General features: G+C 43.1%; 1 protein-coding gene across 8 annotated transcripts in view; it reads left to right on the forward strand.

Moving 5' to 3' along the window:
- Positions 1-27842, forward strand: part of BCOR (BCL6 corepressor) — an 82193-nt gene that overhangs the window by 8503 nt on the left and 45848 nt on the right. Inside the window, exon 1 of one of the 8 annotated variants that reach the window (XM_088144765.1) lies at positions 18152-18361. The exons of 6 other annotated variants lie outside the window; for them this stretch is intronic. The gene's annotated coding sequence lies outside the window, so the exon portion shown is untranslated. Of the gene's footprint in view, positions 1-18151; positions 18362-20538; positions 20615-27842 lie in introns of those variants that run through there. One more of the 8 variants, XM_088144767.1, reaches the window with a different exon arrangement.

The following is a 27842-nucleotide window of genomic DNA, read 5'->3' on the forward strand; positions in this document are numbered from 1 at the left end:
CTAAGGCTACCGTCCTATGTAGAACTGTCTGTGAACAAACATGAATGAATACAAAAAGACTGGCTTCTAAGTAAATATTTTATAGGATGGAACTGAATCTCTTCTCCATCAAAGATTCAGAAGGAGCCAGCTTTTTATATGCAACACTAGATCATAAAACACATTTCTTGGAAATAAAGCCTGAAGCTTCTGTCCACGTCTAAGGGTTAATATATTGATTTAATGGCAATGCCTTGATTTTTGTAGTTGTAATCTTGTAATTTGAAAATACTTTATTAATGTTATAGAGCTATGCACAAAGATTCTGTTTTAGCCAGAGTTATGTAAGTGTGTATACGACTGGTACTATATGTTTAATTGCACCAGTAGGAAACCATCAGATTTCAGCAAAGCAGTACCTATCTACTTTTATTTCAAAAGAGACAGATGTTTCTAGGTAACATTTTTAACTAGGGCAGAGCTTCCTTAGAAATAAGTTCAATTAAAATTCTAGGAGATTGTTAGGAAGAACAGCATCGTTCTAAGAAACATGTGTTTTTAAGAACATGATCATTTATAGTAATCTGAATAGGTACCACTGAAGTTATTGAAAGCATATGAGGTTGAACCATACAACCTATATTTATGGAAATAGCTTTTTCTTTCTCAATCCTTATGATTAATAATGCAAGCAGAACAAATCTGGAGGCATGAGGGGACCATCTTTTATGGGAAATTATATTTCGAATTAGCTGGAATACATTCTACATCAATATAAAGATGAGATATTACATATATTACTTGTAACAAGACCTTAGCCTAAGCCTTGACAGTCAGACTCAGGACTCTAATACAATGTTCTTTTTTTCTGGAAACCCTCAGGTTGTTGCCCTGAAGAAATCTAGAAACAGATTTTGAGGGCACCCGGGCTTCTCAAGCACCTGGTGTTTAGTAGCATCTTTTAAAAAGCAATTTAAACAAGTTGCTTCCACACATTAACTACATGTTTTATGAAATAGCTTCTGTATGGCAAAGAAGCTTCACATATTTCAGAGTAATACAATGGTTTTCACACAATTAAAACCCTGTGCAACTGAGACTACTTCATTTAGAAACTGCTGTGTATACAACTGTACTAGTGAAGGATTCTCCTCGTAGAATGATGCTGTACATGTGGATGCTAGAGAAGTGGATAACTGGTAGCATCAGAAGTGGAGCTCCATAGAGTGGTAGTGTTCTGCGCACACATATTGTATTAGCCAGTTTAGATAGTACCTCTATATTGAGATGATGTGATCAGACTTATATACCATTTTCTAAATAAAGCCAAATCACATATTATATAAAGGAAACTTTATATAACTCTTTCAAAATGCTTTTGCACACTGAGTGGCTTGGCTTTTTCACTGAATTGTCTGCTATGATATTAATATCTCTTTCCTGATTGGTTGTCGTAAGACTGGCCTCATTATATGCAATTATGATTTTTATTCCAAATGTTTTGCATTTATTTGCAAAATTCATTGATTTATACTGAAACCTATTTGCCATTTTGTTGCTTATTTACACATCTTGGACAAATTCATCAGGTGGTCTTCACAGATTATTAGAATTTCATTAAACAGGAGCATGGTAGATAAGGTAGTTGGCTACATCATCACTTATCCTGGACTTCATATAAAGCAGTGTTGTCCAAACTTGGCCACTTTAAGATGAGTGAACTTCAACTCTCAGAATTCCCCAGCCAGCCATCCTTTCAACTGAGAAAAATATTTACATCTTAGGCTAAGATTTAACCAGTTATTAATCTTACAAAGTATGTATCTTTTAATCTAATGATTGTTAAGTTTATTTAAAGAGTCATTGGTGTGGAAGTCTGTCAAATAGCATGTAACTTTTATACCTGATTATCTCTAGCCACATAATAAATGTTCAAAGAAACGGCTTGGCAAGATAGGACTTCTCCTTGAAGAAATCATGCTGACCTGTCATCAGCAAGGCATTTTCTTCAGCAAGCCTGGTTTGACTGACTAATTTAAGACACTGTTAAGTTAATAACAAAGTTACACTCTTTGGATTGCCCCTGATCCCTTAAAACTGTATGAGATTGGAAATCTCTTCCAAAATTCTGGTAAGAAACTTATATAGCTCGATTCTCATAAGAGCTTGTTGGATGGGGTGAACTTGCTGAAGTTCATTCTTTATCACATGAAGTTCATTCTTTATCACATTTTAATGTAAACTTTTTCTGCACCACTTCATCATCAAAGATGGTCCATTTTAATATAAATGTAAACATGAAATTATATAGCTATAAAATGATAGAGACAATAAAACTAAAAACCAACAAAGAATAAAACCAAAATAATACTTTTTTCAAAGTTCAAATTAACTCCTATTTTAGTTTGATAACACCGCAGAAATGTTACCTCTTCCTATTCCTCCCCAAATCAGAGATGGGCATTTGTTAAGTATCTTCCACAGTGAACTTATTTAGGCTAGGGTCATATAAAATGCTAAGCTACAGTGGAGTTCAACTTTGGCTTGTCATTTTGTATGAACCCAGCCGCTGTGGTTTGCAGACAATGAGTTAATACCTTGGTATGATATGTGAATTCTTGATTATTAAATAGATCAGAAGCAAGCAAACCATGGTTGAGCACAATGTGTGGATCAGTTCATATACTCCATAAGATCTACCATAATTTCTTCTTTTGCATCTTTGCTATTTAAAGTTCCAAGTCAGTGAACTTAAGACAACTTTTACCTCAGTAAAACTTCTCAGTAAAAATACATTGAATTGCACTTTTTTCCTGATTTCCACCATATATAGTGTACCAACTTCGCTATGTATGTTGGATTACTTTTATGTTTTTAGACATTTGCTTCTCAGTAACTGTTCTTGCTTGCCTTAAATGCATTTTGTTTTGGAGTTTGTTGAATTGTTAGTTTTGTATTTATGATCTGGGCAAGTGACTTTTTAAAAATACATTTTCATCTTTCTACAGTTTCCCTGATACTGCTATTTAATAAATTGACATTCCCTTAAATGTTTGGTATTCTTTCTAATCTTTGGCAAGTATAGTGGCTGTATTCACATGATGCACTGGATCACAAACTACATTACAACGTAGTGTAATGTGCTGTGTGTGTCAGTTTGGCTGACGTGCTTAGCTCAGTGTTGTATAAAGCCAGAAAATCAGCTTAAATTTAGTTAACCACAAGTGCCTTGTGCAAAAGTAAGGAAGATGGATCAGTAACTTGCAGATCAAGATTAAGTACAGTTATTCTAGTTTGTTTTTTTGTAATTTACAATAGAAGCCTGTCTACAGTTGTCTGTGTCAATATTTGGAAATAAGCCTCAACAAACTCAGGTCCTACTTTCAAAATGGGCTACCTTATGTTTAGATAATGTTTAGAAAGCTGGAAGGGAAAATAGTCAAAAGAAATTTAATGAAATGAGAAGGAGACGGAGTGCTTCAAAAATGTACAGGTTTGCAGTGAAATATACTGTGAAAGTGCAGTGCAGTGCACTGAAAGTGCAGTGCAGTGAAATATACAGTGAAAGTAAGAATTCAAAACATGATTAATTTAATAGCAAGTAGATGATCTGAAAGTCACAACTGGGAGATTAAGCTCTGCTGAAATGAAGAATCTATAGTTGCAACAACAAACAAAATGTAGTAGCTTAAAGGTGCTTATGTTACTGCGGCGAAGCTTCGTATTTCAAGCCAGGGGATGGTCCCAGTTTCCTTAGTGCTTTTAGTGAGCCTAGGGCTGAAATTCTATTGAACCAGGGATTGTTAAGTTCTGAAACAACAGCAAAACAAAAGACTGAGGGGAGTTACAATGTCTAAAACACGTTAAAACAGCAAAACAAAGACTGAGGGGAGTTACAATGTCTGGCTAGGCGTCCCCTTCGAGTTCAGAAACCCTCAGAGCAGGAAGTGACTGAGTCTCCATTCCCCCATTCAGTCGCGGTTCCTGTGATCTCGTTTTCTTCTGGTTGCTTCTCAGCCCAGTGCATGGCATGGCTACATTTCCTTTTGGTCCTACCCAAGAACCCGCACCTCCCTCCTGCCAGCTCCTTCCTGATAATTTCTGGAGACACAGGAGGACCATGTATCAGCAGGAGCAGCTCTTAAAGGAACAAAACATTGGCCTAAACACTTTTGGGCAACATGAGCACTCGGTGAATCTTGCTGGCTTCACTTTGAGAGCTATATACAGAGTTGAATCATGTTTGGGCTTATGACAGTTGTATTGCGAGGGTAAAGGAGCTAACCAGTTCATTCAGTTAATCTAATGGTGGGGGATTGGTCTGAATGGAGTGAACTGTAAATACTTCCCATGGATCTTATACATTTCCAATTCCAGATGCTACAAAATGTTGAGCGTGCCCAGACCTAGGAGTCTCTGGTTGTAACACTGAAAAGCTCCATTGAGCTCCAAGAGACCTCTTATCAAGGAAGCATAGTTAGGGACTGCCTTAAGAGACTGCTTCTTTACAAATGAAGACAAAATTATGAAGGTGCTATGTGTGCTTTGAAAAACTGCTTTATTCCAGTCATTCTGAAAGAAGCAAGACGCTTGAGAAACTGTGTGCCTGGTGCAGCTGTTACAAGGTTGTTTCAAAAAAACATTTTAGTAAGAAAAACATATCGCCAATCAGATTTGGTTCTTCTTTTCTAATCAGGCAAAATTATACCTTTTTATATACAAATTGCTGATAACAAAGTGAGGGGAGGGGGGAAGACTCGGCCATCATTGATGGAGGCAGGCATAAACTTGTGAGCTCAGGTTTCCTACTGAGCTCCCAAAGGAGAAGTCAGCATTTGATTGAAGCTACACTTGGTTCTTGGTTCCCAGGGGGACAACAGCCCAGAAATACGAGAGTGTTGGTGCTCACGCTCTCCTTCCTTCCCTCCCCTTCTCTTCCTCTCAGACCTTTGTGCTGAAAGAGGTTTGCTAGGCACGAATCACTACTCTGTCTTAAAAGAATGTGTTGCAGCCTTTGCTTAGTTAGCAAGAGATGGTTTTTCTTAATATCCGTGTATGGACACCCTCCACAGTAGAGAAGTTTGCCAGCTTGGTTGAGGCAATGGTTATAACTGACCACAGAAGGCTCAACTGCTTGAATACTTGGACTCACTTACTGGGGAATTTGGCTAGAAAGATGAGATAAATGCAGCTTGTTAGTCGGAAAGCCTGCAGCTGTGAATTAGGAAGTGTTTTATCTTTCTTGTTAGTTGGATCAGAGATATTTGCCTCAAGTCATCCAATGCTACTGTTTCATATGGCTAGCCACATGATTTTACCTGGAAGTAAGTTCCCTTGAATGTACCAGTTTGGCCTCTTGGGGAGTGAGGCATTGCTGACAAAAGAATATCTAGCAGGATTACTGCTTGCTTCGCTAAGTTTTTATAGGTATTGGTAAAGGTGACACTGTGGGCACAGCAAGAGCCTGGTCTGTGCGGGGCTACTCAAAAATAAATGTAGTGGAACTTCTAGATAAGTATAGTAACATTCCATCCCCTCTGCTATCCCAGTTACATAGCCTTATTCAACCTGGTGTACTCCAGACATGTTGGGCATCCATTCTCATAACCAGCAATAGGGATTATGGCAGATGGAGTCCAGCTAAGTTTGAAGGGGCACCAAGTTGAGGAAGTTTGATGAACAGGATCAAGCTTTTTGTTTCTAAGGTACTCCTTAATCGTAATCCTACATTATATTGCAGTGTTTAGCTTGGCAGTGATCTTGCATACATATAGGCATGACCCCACTGATAGTACAACTGTGTTCATGTGTAGGACTTACTGCCAATTTATTTTTTTGTTTCCAAGTGTGTTTGGTATCCAAGCTTTTTAATCATATTGCTGATGGGCCTTTAAAAAAATTATTAAAAACAAATAGAAAATACTAGTATAACAAAGTTTACTTACAGTCTAGGTATGTGCCTCTGGACTTGGACTTACAAATGTAAAAGCACAAAAATTAACTCTTGTCTTATAAAATAACTAAGTATGCACACTGAAGTCACACAATGTGAATGGATTTAGGGTCAGAAATTAATTTTGGAGCTATTGGTGCTTCCTAAGCTGCACCCTTTGAGACTTGGCTTCATAGTTCTACCACCTGGCCTCTCTTCTAATCGAGATGAATTATAGTCAACTTAAAGGCAGATGAGATTAAGAGAAATGGCCCTGTGAAAAGGACTACTTTCTCAAGGAAAAAGTCAGTGCTTAGACAGTCTGCCTTTAGAGACACAGAATCTGCAAAGGCTGTATGGAGCAGTTCTACATACAAAAGGCAGGCTGAGCGGAACTGGCACTTGCACCCAAACAGCAGAGCACCTGTTCAGTGCTCCCTTCGGTGCCTCCCATGTGTGGGAAATTAACTTTATTTTTCACGTCCCAAAAGGAGGAGTGGGAGTGAATTTCGCAGTTAAAAGTCCAGCCTGCTTAGGACATCTTTGCGAGATAAAATGCTCTGGGTTTGATCCAGGCCACCATAGCCCTCCTCTGTGGGCATAAGGAATCTTATTTTGCCTTCTGTTGCTATGGGCCTAAGTAATCAGTGGGCCTGGGAGCTGGGGATAGCTCAGATTTACCGGAGAAAAGGCTCCAGTGAACTTCTTCAAGTAAACATTGCACGAGATTGCACACTTAAGAGTGCAGAGGAGTTGCAGTAGCCAAACTTTGCAACAAGGTAGCATCTAAATGTGTTGGGACCACAGCCCCCAGAATTCCCAGCCAGCACCAAGGCCACTAGGCTCCTTAAACTCTCCCCCCGCCCCTTTCCCTTGTTTAGTAAGGTGGAGTCGCCTCGTTTCAAGCAGAACGATATGGACGAACGACTCTTCCCCTTGCTCCGTATTCAGGCTGTGTTCGCTCTTCGCGCTAGGCCATAAGCCGTGGTTTACAAAACAAAAGGCTGGATTCCTGCAACTCGCTAACTCCAACCCACCACCTTCGAGACTAGCGCGCTGTGACATCAGCAGCTCTCTCCGTCTGAAGAGAACGGAAAGTTCTTTCGAAAAGGAATTTGGCCAGAGCCGGTGGCTCCTTTTCTCAGCTCTGTCGAACCGGCTTTACGCGGAGTCCGGCAAACGACTGAGCTGGAAGATCGCCGACTTGGCGCCTGGTCTCCACAGTGGGAGGCCTTGGCGAAGGAAAGATTTCCTCATCCCTCCTCCAGGCGCAGCGAGGATCGCGGGGCCGTCAGCAGTAAAAGCCTTTATCGTTCCGGCAGCTTCTATGAAGCCCTTCGGGAGCGTCGGCTCAGTCTTATCGCCTAGGCAAACGGAGGGGGCCTTGAGGACCAGCAGCAGCGGCCAAGCGGGAAGTAGCTGCGGAGCGCAGCTCTCATTCCTTGCCGCTTTCTCTCCTCCACGCAGCGCGCCGCTCGCAACCACCACCAACGGGGAAACCTCTCCGCCGGAACAAGAGGCCTGGAGCTCCTTGGAGCCCCGAGGTCGGAGCGCGACCCTGTCAGCGTGTCGGGCTGAGGCTGAGCCCAGGAGAGGCGAGGCTAGCACAGCTGGGCATGGGGGGGGCACTGGATGGCGGACCTGCCCGGGCTTTTCCGGGAGGAAATGTTCACGCGCGGGCGGGGCGGGTGGGTGGACGGCCTCCCTCTGCGCGGAGGGAAAGCTTTTTTTTTAAAACGCCCCTAGATTGACAAGGAGGGCCCGCGGAATGATGGATCAGCTGACACAAACAGTTCCCTGGCTTCCCGGGCGGGAAGCGAAGAGAGGGGGCTCCTTGTTTCGAGTAAACCAGCTGCAAGAGAGATGCTAAAGCGGCCGAGGCAGACACAATGCTGCTGTTGTTGGCTTGATCTCTAACTGGGGATTGTTAGTCTGGATTTAACTATGTGGTGTGGGGAGGCGGGCGAAAGAAGGGGGGCGCGAAGGCTGTTTACAGCTAGTGCAAATAATGTGACAGCTGTTGGGAGCGCGAGCAGCCAGCGCCTCTTCGGCTTTTACACAAAGCTCTCACTATGGCGCGAGGGAGGAGGGAGAGAGGAAGCTAAATGGGGGGTGGTGGTAGGGGACGACAGCTTCGTTCCGGTTCTTGCAGAGAGCACACCCGACAAAGGCGGCGGCGTCTTCCTGCCTCTTTATGGCAGGCTCAACAGATTTGAAAGGTTCCTTGGAAGTCTTGGTGGGGTGGGTTTTCTTTTTTCCGGGGGTGGTGCTGGTGGTGGTGAAGAGAAGAAAACCGTCTCTCCTCCGTTCTTTGAGGAACTTCCAGAGTAGGTGGAGAAGTAAAATCCATATGAGTTCGATGGGCCTTATTCCCCAGTTACCTGTGTTTAGGACAGAAGCCTTGAATAACTGGGGAGAAAAGTTTCTTCTTACATTGTACAAAAGGGGATGGGTATACTATTTTAAAATTCTTCTGCAATAGTTGTCTAATGCCTGCATATTAATTATAGGAAAAAAAATCCACCTATGCTTAACATGTTTTAGCTTAGCTGAAGACTGATTCACACATGCATGTACATCCTTGCCTATCTCATCACTGGGGAATCTTAATTTAATGTGTAAACTGATTCCACTGAGAAGTTTTGTGACTCCTACATTCTCGGAGTTCTCTTCAACTTGTAATGCTAGAGTTGTTTGATGTTGCAGTTAAACATACAAGAGTCCTTGGGCAACTACTGGGACTTGGCTAATTGGGAGGTTATTATCATCACCCACAGTAACCCCAGTTGAAAGTTGCTCTTGTCCACTGGGGAGTTAAGAATGAGGGCTAGCTCTTGACCACAATCAAATAACACTAGCTTCACTAGCTCTTTGAGCTCATTCTTCATCTTATATAAACAGGACAAATGCTTGAAGAACTGGAATCTTCAAAATCTTATTTCTTCCCTAAAAAATATTTCATGATAAAATTATACCCAATTAATAAAATGTGCTTTTTCTATAGAGCTCAGTTCTAGCTTTTAAGATTTCTAAAACTTCCCAGTGACCTTTCAATAATATTTAAAACCTAAATCATACATGAGATTGCATGGTTCTTTACATATAACATGTAAGACAACAAAACAAAAATCTGAAAATGTTAAAAAGAAAATTTGAGAAAATAAGGGCCTCCCCCCATGAGTGGATCTCGTGAAAATGCCAGGGGAATATTAACCATCTTAAAATATACTAAGGATGAGGAGGTAAATGTCCCTTGAGGGCTTGTTTCCATATGCAAGGTCTATGGTGAAGGTTAATCTATGGATTAGGGATCTGCTTGTCAACGCTAGCCAATGGGGAACATGGAAGTTGCAGTCCACAGCCATCTAGAGATCCACAAGCTGTCAACCCCTTTCATGCATAGTGGCTTGGATACTGTTTTCACGTGTCTTCAGTAAATATATTTGATCAAAAAGAGTAAATGTCCACCTATCCTTTCATTCAAGAGGTAGATGGACATTTTTTCTACATGTGCAAATTGGCTGGAGAAGACAAAGTTTTTCTTCCTGTTCTAGCCTCTAGCCATTATTTAGTAGCAGATACCAGGGCAACTATCCCTTTAAATATAATTCATGTATCAGGGAATTAATTGCCATATCAAATTAAACATTTTTCATCCCACATAAACAAAATAATAAACAGCAAAAAACATCAATACCCAAACCCCAAAAATAGTTTCTCATTTGATTCTACTTAAATGGGCATATTAAGGAGAAAATTAAAGTGTGAAAAGTAACTACCAGTAAATTTCTATATTCTTTCAGGATTAAGAGTGTTTTATTCCAGGCCAAGAGCCTGCTATAAGTCAGCTCCAAATGCAAACACATCCTTAAGTTAAATATGAATGGCCTTTACTTGAAACTAAAACACCGACAACTTTCACAAAGCAGCTCAACCAAGAGGCTTGGGGCCTAAGGCACTGATCATATGAACACCACATTGAACTAACTGGGCTGTAATCACTCTCAAATACTTAGTCTGATAGTGGAGGGTGGTTGGGGAGTCCACATGTAAGCATCACTTTTGCTCATAGTGGGATGGAACTTCCTCTTACTGAAGATTGATTCAAAACTGCCTAGCTTTCATGGAAGAAAATTACTGTATTAGGCTTTACAAAAATGAAGGAGAAGGAATTACAAAACACAGTATGTTTGTGTGTTTTGAAATGCACAAGATAAGAATTCCAAACATGAATGAGTTTATAATGTGGTAAGGACATCTCTGCAGCATTTATCAAACTAATCAGTTTGTATTGTTTTTAAATATTAAATGAAGTTCTGAAATAAAGTGAATTAATTCTGAAACAAGGGGTTGCTATTCTCACTTTTTTTTTGTTAGAGAATAGAACAGAACCAGTTTTGCAATAGCATTCATTGTTATGTACTACTAAAGAGGCCTTTGATGTGCAGTTATTCTACTTATTAAGTATACAAGGGTCAAGACCTCATTTTGTAAAGCTCACATATTTTCCTCCCATTTTCCTACCTTTATTTTTTTCGTTTTGCAAAAATTTGTTAAGGAGGTAAAGATAGAGATTTTGATAAGTGTTATCTATATAGAGACACTTGTTCCCTGTACGAGTATTTGCTGGTTTCCTCCAAATTTATATCACATTCATTTGATAATTATTTCAACCATTTTATTAAGAGAACAATAATTTGCATTGTCTGTTGATAATTTGTTATAAGCCAGATTTAAGCTGCAATCCTAGCCACATTTACAAGGGAGAATGTTCTAAATTCAGTAAATAAATATGCAGAGGATCAGTTTGCATTGGACTCCAAATTAAAGCATAGACTTGGTCCTGTCTGGATGAATTGAGAAGCTAGCTATTGTTTTTAGAGCAAGACTGAAGCAGCAGAAGAAAATTAACTCACAGCTTGCATTCTACTCTGGCGCCAGCTTTGGAACAAACAGCCTTGGAACTATTTGAAAACCTAGCAGACCATTTGCTACATACATCCCTTCACCTAATCAGCTTTCATTATTTTGTGCCCTTCCTATCTTATTTAAGGCTTACCAGGTGATTTGATAATTCGTTTAGGTTTTTCCATAACATTTTTTTAGAAGTACCCACACAAAGTAGCTAAATGAAAATACACTACAGGTAGTCCCCGACTTATAACCATTTGTTTAACAACTGTTCGAAGTTATGATGGTCCTGAAAAAAGTAACTTATGATCAGTCCTCACACTTATGACTGTTGCAACATCCTCATGGCCACGTGATCAAAATTCGGGCATTTGGCAAGCAGCATGTATTTACGACAGTTGCAGTGTCACGGGGTCACGTTATCGCCATTTGTGACCTTCCCAGGGGGCTTCCGACAAGCAAAGTCAATGGGGGAAGCCAAATTCACTTAACCATGTGATTTGCTTAATGAACACTGCAAAAAAGGTAATTACATTGGGCACAACTCACTTAATGACTGCATTGCTTAGTGATGGAAGTTCTGGTCCCAACTGTGATCGTAAGTCAAGGAGTACCTGTATAATTACATCTGGCTTACTTTGCCTGGGCTTGGAAGCTAAGTAGGGTTTGGCCTAGCTATTACTTAGATGGGAGACTAGCAGGGAGTTCCAGTGTTGGAGCCTAGATTGAGAGGTCTAAAATCATTCTGGAAGAAGGAAATGGCATACCGCTTCTATACCATTGCCAGGAAAACTACATGCATTTGGCCATAAAGCCACCAGGAGTCCAGATTGACTCAAATAAGACTTTATCTTTTTATTTTAAAATAGGGCCTTAGAATCTGGCTATGTTAGTGAATCTCACTCCTTTCTGTTTTGTTAAAATATAAAGTAAAATCCGTATCTGATAAGTGATCTTGGAAAGATGACAAAGAATGATAGAAGCATAAATCTGGAAACGATTTTGGATGAAATACAATTTGATGCCAAACAACATAATCTTGTACTTGTCTTCTTTTGAGCTCAGTGACACTTATTCCTTCATAAGAGTATATAAGTATTGTAGAAATGGAATTCTTGAAATCTACCTACCCTGTTTATATTAAGCTTTGATTAGAATCCTGTATCATTGATTTTTCAGTATTAATACTGTCTTTCACATAAGTGTATGCAGAAAAATGTAAAAAAAGTTTCATTTTACTTTATTCTGTGGCATTGCTTAAATCCTAGACTTTGCTTTGGCTCAGTAGGATTGGAGCTTGTTGTCTAGAATAACCCTTTGATTCCACATGAACAAAAAGCTCTCAGCTTTGGTCCAATGGCAGCTGAGCAAATTGGAGTAGTTTCATTCCTTTTCATAATTGGAATTAATTAGGTCCCATTTGGGAATCTCTCTGCAATGCAAATCTATTCCTTGCTTATATATAGTGAAAAAAATTGCTGTGTTTAACAACATGTATTTAGTTGTGGGCATAACATTTTTATGGAGACAGTGAAACTGAATCAGGTTCAGAGCAGCCTGGATAGTGTGGGCTGGTGATGGTAATCAAATCAAAGGAGTGGTTGAAAAAGCTGGGTATAGTTAGCCTAAATAAGGAGAGATTTGATGTAGTCTTTAAATATTTATTACACAAACACTGGTTGTTTTCTGTTGTTCCAGAGGACAGAACTAGAATAAGGAAGTTTTAGGGAAGCAGATTTTGATTAAATGTTGGGAGCAACTTTCTAACAGGGAGAGATGTTTGGCAGTAAGCAAAGACTCTCTCAAGGTAGTGGGTTCTGTTTCACTGGAGGTAATTAAATGCTGAACAAAGTTGAATCTGCTTATGATGCCATAGTGGCAGCTTGCTTTGAAAATTCTGCATCCAGCAAGGTTAGATTAGATCAGAAGTAGGTCTCTTGGCACATTCTAAATGTTTTGGATCCAACTTTCACATTTATCATTGCCAATGGAGGCTGGGCTGATAAGAGTTGAGTTCAAAACATCTGAATGTTTTACATACACTACATGTCTACCAATGGATTAGATGGACACTAAGGTCCTTTCCAAAACTGTGGTCCTATAACATATTGAAAGGTTATATGCAATTATCTCAACTGGAAGAGAGCATTACATTCCTGCAAGTGATCCCACACGGCTTCAGACATTAGGAAGAAGGGTGTGTGTCATGCCATGGTGTAATATCTGAAGAGGAAGTACTACCTCTTCCTGCATTAAAATGCAAGAACTCTTCCCGCATCTGTTACTTGTGACGTTACTCTGGAAGCCTAGTGCACATGAATCTACTTGCCTTGTTTCTCTTACGTCTGAAATAGTTCCCTTGGCATGGGGAGAGGGAAGCATTTTTGTGATGTTCATTACACTGAAATATTTCTTTTATATAGATGAAAGACTCTATAAAAATATTTAAATAAAAGACACTACCTTTGTATATGTGAGAATGACTTGTAAGGGGCCACAATGTCACAAGTAACTGAGTGTGATAAAAAGGAGGCTGTCATGTTTAACTGAACCTCTATTCTAGCTTCCCTAGGTGGTTCTGCATTTGAATTACAGATGTGGGAAATGCAAAAATGATGCAGATTTGAATTAACAGGAAACCTGTTTTTAGATGAGTTAATTGCTCTTAAAGAGCTTGAAATTAATGGAATAGGCTTTGGGGCTGCAGGCCTAATGGTGCCTTTGCAGGAAATAAGCTTCACTGAACTCAAGGAAACTTACTCCTGAGAAGCATGTGTAGGACTAAAAAGGGCAATCTTACAAACAGCAGCATTTTATTTTGGCTTGTAGAATCAGTCTTTTCAAACAAATTTCATTTGGCTTGCAATCTGAATCTTTCATTGGGCAAGAGCTGATTCGTTTAAGGGTGACTCGCATTTGTACATAGAATTTATTCCTTGTAACTCTCATGCAGCATATTTGTCAGCCTCCGGCTTCCTTGCAAAAAGCGTTTTTGGTGGAAGATCCCTCCAGCAGTCCTTAAACATCAGAGCTATAAATCGGATTTTAACGTGACGTCTACCATTTTCTCTAGGAATGTTGCTTGCGAAACTACTTTTGCCTTGGAGCAAAGGTGGAAGATAAACACAACTGGCTCGCCAAAATATTGGCAAATCTTTTCCGTGCTTCCACAATTCTCTTAAAGTTGCCTGGCATTTTTATTATTATTTCCCCAGGATTAGGCTGCTGCCTCTGATAGCGGACTGCCGTTGGTTTTTTAGTTTGGTCTTAAGGGGAAAAGAGCTAATGCAAATTAGAGGAAAATAATTTTCTTTCAGCGATATGCAATGTATTAGTCACTTGTTATCGTGCTTGGAGGCAAACCTCATTTGCGCGTCTGCCAACTCACTCACATCTGCTCAGAGCTGTTCTGGGCGTTTTAACCTTGGCGGTATCGTGTCGTAGTCCCAGGGATCAAGAGCCAGTAATTAAGGCTCTAAGCAGCAGCAAAAAATTCATAGCCGCCCATCTGCAGCGCAGTTGCTACCATGCCCAACCTCCTCCCCCACCCCAACGTGGGGCCGACTTCAAGATGGCAAAGATGGCTCTGCTGAGACTCTTGGGGCTGCTGCTGAGGACCGACTTTAATACGCAGAGAGAGGAAGCCTCACTGCTCCACCATCAAGCTTCATTTGCGAAGCCTGAGCAATGCTCCAGGCCTGTTCTTCTTGTCCAGGGGCTGTCACTGCTAGTTTATTAAGAAGGCAGACCGGTCCAGGTCCACTACTGAGGCTTCTTTAGCAACAGTGGAACATGCACTGCTAAAGAGGAGACTGTTGTAAGACAGGAGGCAGGAGTTCCACCCTGCTGACTTTCATTCTTGTGGGGTGGCGGCTGTGTTTGGGCTCAGAGTCCCATTTCCAGATTCCTCTTGCAGTCCAAGCTCTTGGAGTAGCGCACTAGCCCATGACCCAACCTAAATGACCTTCAGCACTGACCTGAGTCACAGAAGAGACCCTGCTCTTGGCTGTGGCTGTGAGTAACCCCCTCACCCCAATCAGGTTTATGTCTACTTAGACAGTTAAAGAGTTCACGACACAGTTTAATGGAATGACCACCACTTCTGAGATGAGTGTAAAGCCCGGAGATGAGGGGGAAAAAGGAGTAATAGAAAAAGTCTCCCATTTGATGGGTTGCTTTGAGATCGAGAATGCAGATTTCATATTAAACAGGAAATGATCCCTTGTCTAGTGGCTTGCAGGCAGTTGCCATGTGGCTCCTTTTCTGATATTTAAGACTAATGCGCTCCTCTGGATTTAAATACACATACCCACAGTAGGAATTTTCAGGCAAATAATGGAGCTTTTCATGTTTGGGGATGGGGCGGGGAACAGCCAAATGAGCATGAATTCACCTGCACCATCCCTCCCCCCATGGTGCAGTTAGTATTGATGCAGAGAGTTTGCATGTGGGATCGTGTGTGGATCTCCTTTGCTTAGGCATCATGAAGGGGGTTGGCCTGGATTTATTATTATTATTTTATATAATAATATATATATATTAAACTACGCTTGCTATCAGGGGCACTGGGCCTTCAGCTTAAGTGCTTTTCAAGAAGCGGTGATCATTCCGCGCTGCCTCCCGCTCCGCCCTGGTTAAAACCGTCTCTATTTGCGAGTGCTTAACTCCCGGACCAATCTGGTGGCGGGCGAGAAGGTGGAGGCGGTGGGGCCGACGACGCAGGCGAAGGCAGGCAGGCCGACGGGCCTGAGGGGAAGCAAGAGGATTTAAGGCTAGTTAAGCTCAGCAGAGCGTTCGACAGCGAACCAACCAAGCTGAATCTCTCGCTGTTGGCGCGCCGGCCATTTGCTGAATAATGAGAAGCGGCTTCTTTTCCCCTCCCGGGGGATTCGCCTTCACGCAGGGCTCTCTCGGAGGTGGCGGCGGAGTGTGTGTCTGCCGGGGAAAAGGGAGTGGGAGGCGCTGCGCTCCCAATCAATCAGGCCCCTCAATGCTGTTGCTCCGTAAATGAGGAAACCACAGGTACTGTCAGCCACAATTAAGCAAAATCAACTCGCCCGTGATTCAATATCTGCTGGCTTCTCCGGTGAACGCGGGAGGCGCCTCTGCCCTCCGGGGACGCACAGCTCGGCTGCCGGCCCAGCACTCTGTGTAACGCGGCGCAAGCGAACTGAGGCAGCCATGGATCAAGAAAAAGGGCGAGGATCTCATGAATCATGAGGGTGTGCTGCTACGTGGGCAAAGGAACCGGTGTGTACGACTGTGCGGACGAATATTAGACGCTGGTGCTTACAAAGGCCCAGGGTGTGGGTCAACCGAGCCTACTTTCATTCAATGACCCTAGGCCTTGGGTCTATTTATACAGCGCAGATATATACGATTCAAAAGCATACGTTTGCGGATGTGGGTTTTTCCTTCTGAAACCGAACTTCCTTATTAAGCCTGTGAATTAGACGTTTTTGTAAAAATGGAACGTTCTTACCAAACTATAAATATGCACATCGAATCCCGCTGCCCGAGTACCTGGTTCTGAGGTCCCGCTGCCTTGTATGTTATAGAGCCCAGCATCCACTACGGATTTTTCTGGCCTTCCAGTAATAGTGAAACCAAAAGAGCATTGTTTCAGGGGCGGGGGCGGGGGGAATCCGCCTCAGGCCGACTCTGGGAAAATGAACGCTTTGCTTCCGTCTGGGCCTAAGAGGCCTTCAAAAGGTTAATGGGGTTGCGGCTACAGCCGACAGCGGAAGCCAGCGTGGCCTCTTCCGCGTTTTCCCCAAGCTCTGCTTTGGCCGACCCAAAAGGAGAAACGTTTGCTTAATTACCTGACAGGTCTACTCGTGCCAAGGAGACTGGCTCGGTGGATGTCTCTCTCCTGCGGTAGCGCGATCTCCGCTGTTCCTACTGTTCCTCCTCTTCCGCCACAACTAAGACTGTCGCTGCCTGCTTGTTTCTGGAATCAGCAACTTCGCTGCCGATTCTGCATTTGCCTAAAATGGCGCGCCTGGTCCGGGAGATCAAGGCGAAAAGATCTAACGGGGTATTTAAAGGCTGGTGGGAGTTATGGGAAAGGCCGACGAGGCGTGTTCTTGTCCAGACGAAGTGAGCGTCTCCCATCGCCGTGTTGCTTCCCGCCGCTCTAAGCCTACCCAGAAAGAGCGAGCGAGCGCGCGCTCTTCTGCTTGCCTTGCCCCAAGAAGTGTTATCACGAACGTTTCAGGGGTAACGGGGCAAAACTGCTTTATTGGAGGTGTGGGAATTCGATCATAATGCTAAAATGAGGGGTTGGTTCAGTGCTCTCTCTCTGCGTCTAGGGAGAGGAGGTGTAGAGCAAGAGATACGAGATCACCGTACTCCCTCTTCAAGCAGCAGATTTAAAGGGCTATCTTTTGTGATAGCGTTAAAGGCTCTGAATTTAGTTCCCGAGCTTATATTTTCTTGTGACTGTGCAACCTTTTCCACGGGGGTAGACCCTTGAAACAGTAACTCCATGCCCGCCTGCCCTGACAGTCCCCCTTCACACATGCATTCAGTCCTGTGGAGGAAATGTACTGCGCAGCTTCTCACTAATCTAAGGCTGACATGTGGGGAGGGCGCTATTTCTCCGTTCTATAAGCCGCTGGCAGAAATGAGGTGAGCGAGACGGGCAGCAAGGTTATTTGAAGGCTCACCAGCCATTTTACCTTTCCCTTATTGACGGCCTCCCCTCACTTCCCCTCCCTCCGCATCACTTATTCACAAGTTTTGCTAGCAAATGGCGTCAAAAGGCAGAAATCACACCGCTTTCTTCACGATTTATGGAAATACGAAACTGGAAAAAAGGAGACGAGAGGCTGGCTCTGCGGATGCGGTCTAAAGCTCAGTGTGTAATAGAGGCAACCACAGAGAGGACTGGGTGGCGGTAATGAGAAAGTAGAATTGATGAGCTGCCGATTGTGCCCCCACCCACAAAGCGAAGGCTGGAGCCTCGGCTTCTCTGCAAAGCAGGGATTCCCCGAGCCTCCCAGGAGAGGCAGGAAAGCCCTCTGGCTGCGGACGCCGCATTCTCCTAACACCTTACCGCCGCCGCCTCTTGGCACACCAACACAGCGCTCCTCTACTTACAAGGAGTTACGCTCACGCTGCTAAAACGGCTTTCTCCGTGCCTAAAGCCGCAACTGGCGACGCTCGGTCCTTCCTCCACTCGCGTTATCCGTGTCAGGGCTTGAATCACTTGCCTAATAGCGGCGTCTGCTCAGTCAATGCCCAGCCCTACAGTCCGTCGCTCCGACGAACAGCATTGTGGTTACTGGAAAGTCCAGATCGCTTCTCTGTACGTGACAGTCTTGGGAGCCTCGAGGGAACCGAGAGCGCAGAGAAGAGGAAGTTTAACAGCCCTCCCCCCAAAATAGACATTTGACCGGTTCCTTTCTGGGCGTGTTGTTTTGTCAAACTAAGCAGCTTTCTACAGAGCTTCGATATGTATTTTTACTTTGTAAGAACTTGCAGGCGCGCTGTGCTTAGTTTTATGGTCAGGCGAAATGCCACACATCTCGGCTAAAGGTCAGTTTTTCCTCCCGCCCCGTCCGCGCGGCAGTCACTTTGCCGTTTCCTACCTCTCCTCGCAAACAGCGCTGTTTATTACAGTACATTCTTCTTTCTCCCCCGCTAACAACTGTGCATTCAAATGTATGTAACTATATTAACCATTCAGTAACTGCTAGCAAAAGAACTAAAATGCTGATAATATTGAAGGCTGCAACAATATCTTACGGTTGCCATTCTACGCGATATTACCTTCGACTAGGATCTTTTAAATACAATAGAGCTTGACTAACATATTAACGCAGAAGTTCAGAAGGACTTGGTCGCACTTAAACTGCAGAGCTTACTTGTAAGAAAACGCTTAAACTTGTAAAAAGTATCCACACTTGAACTGAAGTCCAGTGGCTGGGTCACTATTTGCTCTAAGCTATAGATCGTTTTTACCTACAGTTTGTTTAATCGATGGACTTCACACAGTATGATAAACTGGTATAGCATAGTAGTTACGGAATCGGACTAGGGCCCTGGTTGAATCGAAAGCTCACTGGATGATTTTGGGTCAATCCCTATCCTTTTAGCCCAGCCTACCTTTTAGATTGTTTTTGTGGGGAAAACGCTGAGGAAAGAGCAGTACCTACCCACTCTGGGCCCCTGGAGGAAAAATGGGACATAAATATAGCGTGTGTGTACAATTACTCGTGTAGTAGGTTACCGTAACGTGTGAACTCAACCAGTGTGTGTCGCGGCTCCATTTCCCAGTCTAATCTATCTCGTGAAGCTTGACTGAGAAAGGGGCAATAGAATTTTAGTTCAGATGTGCCTATCCAGTCCCTACTAAAAGTTTATGACCGGTGCATGTAAGAATAAGCGGTTTCGGCTAAGCGTTCAACGTATCACGGAGACTGGTCCCCTCTATCCCATTTGATTCCTCGCGTTCGGAGAGTTCAGTCACCGTTTTAGAAGCGATCCTTCCCTCGGCTTGCTTAGGCGAGAACTGAAAGAGCAACTATGAGAGGTGTGCCGGTCAAGTCCCTTGCTTTTTTGGGGAGGTCTTACGTGCTCCGCTCGGCTCCAGCTATTACCCGCCGACATTAACCATCGCTGTAGCTAGAGCCGCCTGCAGTTCAGCTGACGACGGCTGTGGTTTATGCAGTGGAAACTGGCGGGCTGCCAACAGGAGCTGGAGGTGGAAAGAGTAAAGGCGCCAAAAGGGAACTCGTGTGCTCGCTGCATTCTCTCTCCTCCTTGGCTCGCTAGGGCTGCCCGAGCCCCGCTGGAGCTTCCTCGTGCACTATTTTGCTTTCACCTTTTCAGTGCACTCGCTAGCAATAAAGGCGTCCTCACCAGGAGAATCGCGGGAAAGCGGGGAGGGAGGGAGACGAGAGCGGCTTGACACGCTGAATGGCTTCCCCTGACCCCTCCCCTCCTTCCTAGGAGTCGAGAGCAAAGCGCCGCCGCCGCCGCCGCCGCTGCTTCCCTTGGCCGCGGGCATCAGGTTTTTCTAGTTTGCGAAGGCAGGAGCGTGCTAGCAAAACTTTGCTTCTGCGCCCGCAGCCGCTGGCGTCAGAAGCTGCCAAAAGTCTGTTGCCGTTGCGAGGGAGATGCAAACGTTTCCCTTTTGAAGAAGGGAGGGGGAGGGGGAGAGATGAAGATCAAACGGCCAAGTCAGGCTCTGCGTGTACGCGTTTGTCTGCCTCACAGCGGCGCGGAGTTGCGGCGGCCAATGGTGCCCGGAGAACTGGGTGTTCAGCCAGAGAGGCCGAGCGCCGGGATTCCTTTTATTTTATTTTTTTTCCTGTCTGCCCTGTAACCTGAGCGCGGTTGACTGGAGGGGGAGGGAGATTCGGCTCGGCAAGAATCGAGAAGCAGGTTGCCGCTTGCACGCGCTATTTATTTATTCATTTATTGCACGCCAGCCGCCCTCCCTTCGCAGCGAAATTCCGTCCTGCAAATCATCGTTCTAGCTCTGTCAGGCAGATACCTCTGGGTAGGAAATTTCGTAGCCTCCGCGGCGGTTAGAGCCTGACTTTCGCCTCTTGGGTCACATCCTCGCGCAACGAGCGAGCGAGCACGGAGAGCTTTTAAGGAGGTTCGGCGCGGTTCCTTTCTTCCCGCGGCGGCGGAGAGAGCTTTGAGCTTCGCCTGGCGCGGAATGAACCTGCTACTGCTGTTCCTTCAACAGCTCCTGGGAACTCAAGCCGCGCAGCCCAGCATGCGCGAGTTGCATCTAAGCAGTGGGGAGCTTTCCACGCCATTAAATATAGGAAGGTGGTGAGCACGTTTAAAAGTTTTCTGTAATTGAGTGAACAAAATGGGCTTCTGTATTCTAGGATGGTTTTTTCCCCCCGTTTGTTTCTCCAACTCTTTTCCAAATTCACTGAACTACATTACCACGCTGCCAAAGAGAAGCGTTACAGAATAATAGATAATCTGTATTTTTGGGGTGCCTTGGAGTCAGTTTTTGACTCCTGGGGACTGCCTGGACTAGTCCCTGCAGTTTTCTTGGTGAGGTTTTTCAGAAGGGGTTTGCCCTTGCCTGCTTCCTAGGGCTGAGAGAGAGGGACTGGCCCAAGGTCACTCAGTTGCTTCATGACTAGGGCAGGACTAGAACTCAAGGTCTCCTGGTTTCTAGCTTGATGCCTTAACCACTTCACCAAACTGACTCTAAGCTGTAAACTGCTACAACAAACTGGTTCTAGAAAACTGCAGGGATTTGTCCAGGCGTCAACAGTGACTCTGAAGTGCATATACATACATACACACAATAGATAATGGGGAGAAGGGAAATCTTAACTAGTTTCTGACTGAATTCTTCAGATGTGTTGGACTTCCATAATTCTTAGTTAGAAGGTCTGGCTGGTGTGTGTGTGTGTGTTAAAACCAGTAGGTAACAGTATGTTAAATTTAAGGTTAAATTTAAGGTTGAGCCAAGTAGGCCAAGAGCTTCTAGCACTTAACCACATGCATTACTTCTAAACTCCGTTATTTTGGAGCAGCAAATGAAAACGCTACTCAACTAACTTCCTGAAAACTTAGTTATGCAAAGTAAACAGGATTGGACCTCTAGCCTAAACATTTCTATCCACACTTTTAATTTTTACTAGTGTAAGTTCACCTCTTAACATTGCTCTTGAGGCTCCTAAGGCCTAACCTAAGGCCTAACCTAAGGCCAACCCAGTTCTAAAAAGCCCTATTCCTACCTACCCGTGACTAGGAATCAGTCTCATTGAGTATGATAGGACTTGGTTCTGAGACAACCTGAGAATGGTTATTTATTTAGGTTTAAGTTAGTATAACTAAGAGTGAAGGTCAGCTACTAAGTGAGTGCTTTGATTTCACTAGGGCTTCCAAGTCCAGCACTAGTCACTAAATCTAAATGTTCCTGCTGCAGTGAGTAATGGACTGCTTTATTTGGAAAAAGTTCTTTATCTTTTTGACAATCGCCACAGACCCAGTATACAAGCAGCATTTAGTCCCCCCCTTTGCCCCCCCTTTCTCCCCCTTTTCTCCATCCTACAAGGAAAGGCTGAACGCAGGGAGTCTGAAGAGTTAAAGTCTGTTGCTTGTTGCAATGAAATTATGGCTGGCAGTGGCGCCGCTGTTTGTTCAACAGACCTCCACTTTTAAACAGTTCACAAAAAGTTCATCAGGGCGGCGATGATTATAAATAACGTATGTATGCATCCAACTGCAAAGCACGACCCTAAAAAACGAGCAGGAACTAGCAAACTTCTCACCCCACCCACCTCCCAAAAGGAACACACACCGATCATAGTGCTTGGCTTTATTTTGCACAATCCCTAAGAACTGGCTCAGCCACCGCACACACCCAGAACAACCTCTGATCCTCCAAAAGCGCTTTTCGCTCCTAATTCAGTGGCTTCTCCCTCCTTAAATGCTTTATCCTTGTCTCACCGGCATGCAGCTGTGGTGTTTGAAGAGCTGGCTGTGCGAGCCTCACGCAGGCCTCTCTGCAAACACCTTTGCTTGAGGCAGTTTTGCAGTGTGGAATAGCAGAGAGATGTTTGTCTTGCAGCAGAGAGCAACATAGTTTTCTTTTTCTCAGTGCTTTCTTAAAATTATTGCAGTGTTTTGGAAGGAAGACTATCATATCTAGGCGGATTATTGTGCAGTTTGCTTAGATTTTCCAGCCAGCAACCCATTATATGCAGTGTGTAGATTCATTTGCATAACATGTTCTTAAAATTACAGGCTCTTAGAAGCGAGCACTCCCATGCAGCGGGACTTCCAAAAAGCATGTTTTGGGATTTCACTCAGGGTGATTTCTGTTGTTGCTGTTCCCAAAATATAGATGGCTTAACCAGTCAAGTACAGCAGCTGATAGCAACAATACATTACTAGCAAAAAATCAAAAGCTCAATAAGTAGACTCCCTGTCATGTTTTATTTTCAGAAAGGGGAGGGAGAGTGAGTGGCACCCTTCCCTCCTGTCAGACAACCCTATCTATTTGGACTTTGTGTCCACTCCATTCCTTACAGATGAGGCAGCACACTGGGCGGCTACTAACTGTATGTAAAACTCTAAATCACTCTCTCCAGGCTGTGGCTGCTCTGTTTGAAAACATTGCGAGTGTTACATCTGGAAAACAGTAAATCTGTTAAGCACACCCATCTTTCCAGTGGAATAACTCCTTTTGAATGATAGTGCAATATTTTCTTCTAGCCACTATGGTGGTAGTGGCAGGGATTGGTGAAGGAAGAGGAAGGAGGGAAAGGGTACAGTTTGGTTTCTTGTTCTCATAGCAGTTTGGACCAACTACCTTATATTGGGAGTTAGTTACTGTGGAAGGTAGTAAGGGAGCATGTCATTTCATTAAAATGCATTTGTTCTGTGCATGGGATTCTGCTCCAGGGAAGGGAGGGATGAATACAACAGAAGTGAAAAAGCATAGCCTTTAAAAATGTTTCTTTCTGAAGGCCACTGATCATGCACAAAGCATGGTGTAAAACTCAATCTGGTGTCCTATTTCCACTCTTGATATATGAAAAAGGGTTAAATTATGTGTTTTGGCGCCTAAGCTGAGTTCCTTAAGCTTGTTTTTGTGTGGGTGCTAACCATATGCTGATTCTGTTGTTTACTCTAGGGTAGCCTTTCTCAAACTTTTTAGCTTGGAGGAACCCCTGCATAAAAATGATTATATCTACAGCTCATGGAACGTTTATGTTTTTTTCAGTCATGACCTTTCATGGAGCCCCTAAGTGACCTTTCGTAGAACCCTAGGGTTCCCTGGAACCCCAGCTGAGAAAGGCTCTCTAGGGTAAGGTAATCCCTCTGAGTCTGACTACTGCTGTACAGTAACTTAACAAAGTCCTAATTTAAAAGTCAGCTAGATTCTATTCCATCCAAACTAGTAACTGGGCATAGGGAACATGTATTTTCAGTATTTGTTGCTGTACAGCACTATATCTAAAACATTTTACCTCCAATTAGTCCCATATGTGTTTAATGCCTCGGCCTCCCTAGTGCATATACAGGATTGCAGACCTACAGTGTGTAATAATATAAGACATATCTAGCTCACATCAGTATATGCCTGCACTTTTCTTTTTTGATGAGAGGAAAAACTGAAGGAGTATCCTGTGTGTTCAAGTCCCTCCCCATTAACCCAGCATCTAACAGCGGGATGTAGGCTGAACCTCAATCAAAATAAACGACTGAGCCTCCAAAGAACAATTAAAATCTGGCACTGGAATAAATCATGCGTTGGGATAATCGTGTTAATAAAACGCAGCTTGTCCTGACACTTCACTCATGCAGCAAACTAGAATTTAATGCTGGTGGAGATAGCTTGTTCTGGAAGGAATAAAGGCAGGCAAAGTCCTTCTCCTTCTGGATACAGAAATCTGGTTGCCTTTCACCTGCCTTCCCTACTGCACGCAGCACTGATCCTTTTGGACTGCTAATGCTTCTCCAGTGAGCCCGCTAATGATTTCTTTCCCTGGAGTGAACAGGCGTCATTGAATTACTGAAAGCACTCAAAGCAGCAGCAGCAGCAGCAGATCAGCAACAACAGCTCCAATGGTAAAAGCCGCTAGGGTTTGGTTACTTAATCAAATCAAGAGAGGGGAGTTTAGTGACCCACCTACTATTTTTAACCCTTTTCTGGGCTGGGATGCAGATTCCTACTCCAGGAAAATTAAAATGTTACCATTTTAAAATTAGAACCTCCTGTTTATTTATGGCACTCCAATCTTTCATAGCCCATAACATCCCCCTTCAGCTTTTTCTTGGAGCCTGGAATCTTAGAAACTTTCTTTAAAGTAGAAACAGACATGTTGTTTGTTATTGTTTTAGTGATGGATAGGATTTCTGCCTGCGTCAGTTGTTCAAAGATTCACTCTCACTCTGCTCCCATACCAGGATATCTCTTTAGACTCAGTTTAATGACCTTATTTCATTTTTGACTGGGTAACTTCCTTTGTAGATTATCTGACTGCTATGAACTTGATATATCTTGACTCCAACAAAACGTTTTACAGAGTAGCCCATAACATTCTGATTAGCAAACTATGTTAAATTATGAACTGGATGGCAAGTCTTAGGTGGATCAAGAGTTAGTTTAAAAATGGCACTCAAAAAATTAAAAAAACCATTTCCTTACTAAGATGAAGGGAGGTATCAAGTTAAGTGTCATAAAATGCAGTTTTGACCCTGGTTGTCATCTTCATTTTCCTTAATGAGATGGCTAGTCATTAATGAGGATTTCAGATTTGCAGATGACACACAGCTGGATAGGATAGCTAATACTGTAGGAGATAAAGAAAAGAAATTCAAATGATTTTATTGGATTAAAGAAATGAGCTAAAAAGAACAGAATGAAATTTAATGAAGATATATGCAAAGCACTTCAGTTAGATAAAAGAAATCAAATGCCCAGGTTAGGATGGAGGACCTCAGGCTTAATAATATATGGTACCGTCTCCCTTAGGTCATCTCAGCTCTTTGTTATGGACACATCTGTATTGGTTTCTTGGTAACACTATGGAACTGGTTTGCCATTACCTTATTCCAAGAATATTTTTTTTAAAACAAATATTGTTAGACTAGTTTGTATTCCTGGAAATTTCTGGTGGTCTGCCATTCCAAATAATAACAAGGTCCAATCCTGCTTAATTTTTTTGAGTTCAGCCAAGGTCAACTAGGTGTTGCCATCTGTCTTGAGTTACACTTGTGAAGTCTGAGATGTTGGAATTGTACCTGATTGCAAAATAAATATGGGCTAGCAGTGTGATGGAGTTACTAAGAAGCCAAATGCAGGTTTAGGCTACTTCAATAAAAGTGTAGCTTCCAAATCACAGGAGGTAGTTCTTTATTGGTTGGACACCGTGTTATGTACTGCGTCCAATTCTGGGCATCACACTTTAAGAAAGAGCCAGAGAAATTGATTTTGAGGAGAAAGATGCTGAAGGGACAAGAAGCTGAATCTTACAAGGAAAGCTGAGGGCAATTGAGTATTTTAGACTTTAGAAAATCTGACTGAAGGAGTGTCACACAGAAAAGATCAAGACTTTCATCCTGTCAGAATGCACGGTGCAGGACACAGAAGTTACAGAAAAGTAGATTTGGGCTGAATATTGGGAAGAGCTTTGCAACAGTAAAAGTGTTTAGTGGAGTCAACTGCTGAACATTTCTTCTGGTATGTGCTAGCAGAGGTTGGACAGCCACCTGAGGGGATGCTTTAATTTGGAATTCTTGCACTGAGCGTAGTGTTGGATGGCCTAAATGGCTCCTTTCAATTCTGTGTTGGTATGAAATTTATTGGGCTTTGATGTGCAAAACTCTTGATTTCTAATTTGGATTTCAAGGTTTCCAGAAACTTACTACAGAGTGTGAGAGAGACAGCAAACAAAAATAAGGTCTGCAAAGGTAACCTCTGTTGGATCTAGAATAATTTCTGGACTTTTTTGTATTCTGATAGAGTGGTTTGTTGCACTATTATTTTCTTTATGCTTTCTTAAATGACACTTTAGATGGCTAAGGCTTAAACTATATGGAAAGGAATTATACTAACAAGATTAGTAACTTACACATCCTGTAAGAGCTATCCAGGCCTAACACTTCCATTTAAGAGAAGATAACCAGTATACAGTACATGGGTGGTCAGATATTAGATCTAGTCTCTGTCTTTGGGCAGATGTGATGGAATCTGAAGATAAGGAACATTAATATCTATCCTTTGTCATATTAAAATCACTTTCTGATTCCTTTGGAGGTTTTTGGTCCTGCTTCCCAGTGCACAAAGGCTGGCCCTATTAGATAAGTCTACCCTGGTGCATGATAAGCTTGGTTTCCAGATAGTGCTTGGGCAGTTCACCTACGGTCTTAGTTGCTTTCTGAAATGGGGGAGTCCTAATGGCTTTAGATAGGATTGCATCTGAGTGGCCTCTGTTCTGATTGTGGTGGTCCCCTTGGGTTTTCAGAGGAGCTCCAGTAAATGAAGAGTCAGAAAAGACACGTAGAGCTGGAGAAAGATGAAGAATGAGTTTGATCCAACATTTGTATGAGTTCATATTATGACCAACATGGTGATGATAAGGGCAGCAAAATGTAATTATTTTTACATCCTTATCACATTTGCAGAATGCCATCCGGTGCCCTTTTTTAAGGCTAATCTGTTAACTTTTATGGGGGTGGAGGGCCAGGATGAACATTAGAAGGGCTGTTGTGAGGAATCTGCTAGGCATCTGACAAAGTCACTTGGATTCATTCAGATAGACTCTGGATGGGCATGTCCTCTGGCTGGGCACTGGCTGAGCAGGAGTCCTGCTCTATTATCTGGGGAGGAGTTTGAACCTGTGAATCTCAAGGAAGTGGACAGAGCCCCTCACAATCTTAGCACTGCTGCCTATGTATTGGTCACTTGTCTCATCTAGTTATCAAGGCATCTGAGGTGACAATGGTTGGTTTTAAGCAATGGTTAATTCATCTTTTTGAGGGGGGTGGGGTTGTCCTGCCTGCTTGAAGGAAGTAGTAGTACATCCCTTCCTCAGAAAGTCATTGCTGGATCCAAGATGTTGGATAATTTTTAATCTATCCAACTTCCCCTTTCTGGGAAAGCTTGTGAAGAAGGTGGTGGTGTGGAAGCTTCAGAGTGCTCTGAAGGAAGTGGATAATCTGGAGTTTTTTCAGTCAGGCTTTTTTCAGTAAGGCTGGATATAATACTGAGCCAGTGTTGATTGTCCTTGTGGAATATCGCTGTCAGGACTTGAGTAGAGATGGTACAAGTCCCTTGGTCTTGCTTTGATTTGTCAGTGGCATTTGAAACCCTCGATCATAGTATGCTTCTGGTCAATCTCCAAGGACTGGAAATGGGGTCACTGTGATTCTCCGCTTCCTCTGGGGCTGGTTCTAGTCAGTGCTAGTAGGTGAGGAAACATCTAGTTTGAAGCCCTTGCTATGTGGGGTTCCAGAAGGTTTAATACTTTTCCCATTCCTGTTCAACATTTACAGAACACTGCTAACTGACAGTCACCCATTA

The sequence above is a fragment of the Python bivittatus genome, unplaced genomic scaffold (genome assembly GCF_059951505.1).
Source record: "Python bivittatus isolate LINGU-HERP-01145 unplaced genomic scaffold, Pbiv_v1 ctg000350_np1212, whole genome shotgun sequence".
Taxonomy (NCBI): domain Eukaryota; kingdom Metazoa; phylum Chordata; class Lepidosauria; order Squamata; family Pythonidae; genus Python; species Python bivittatus.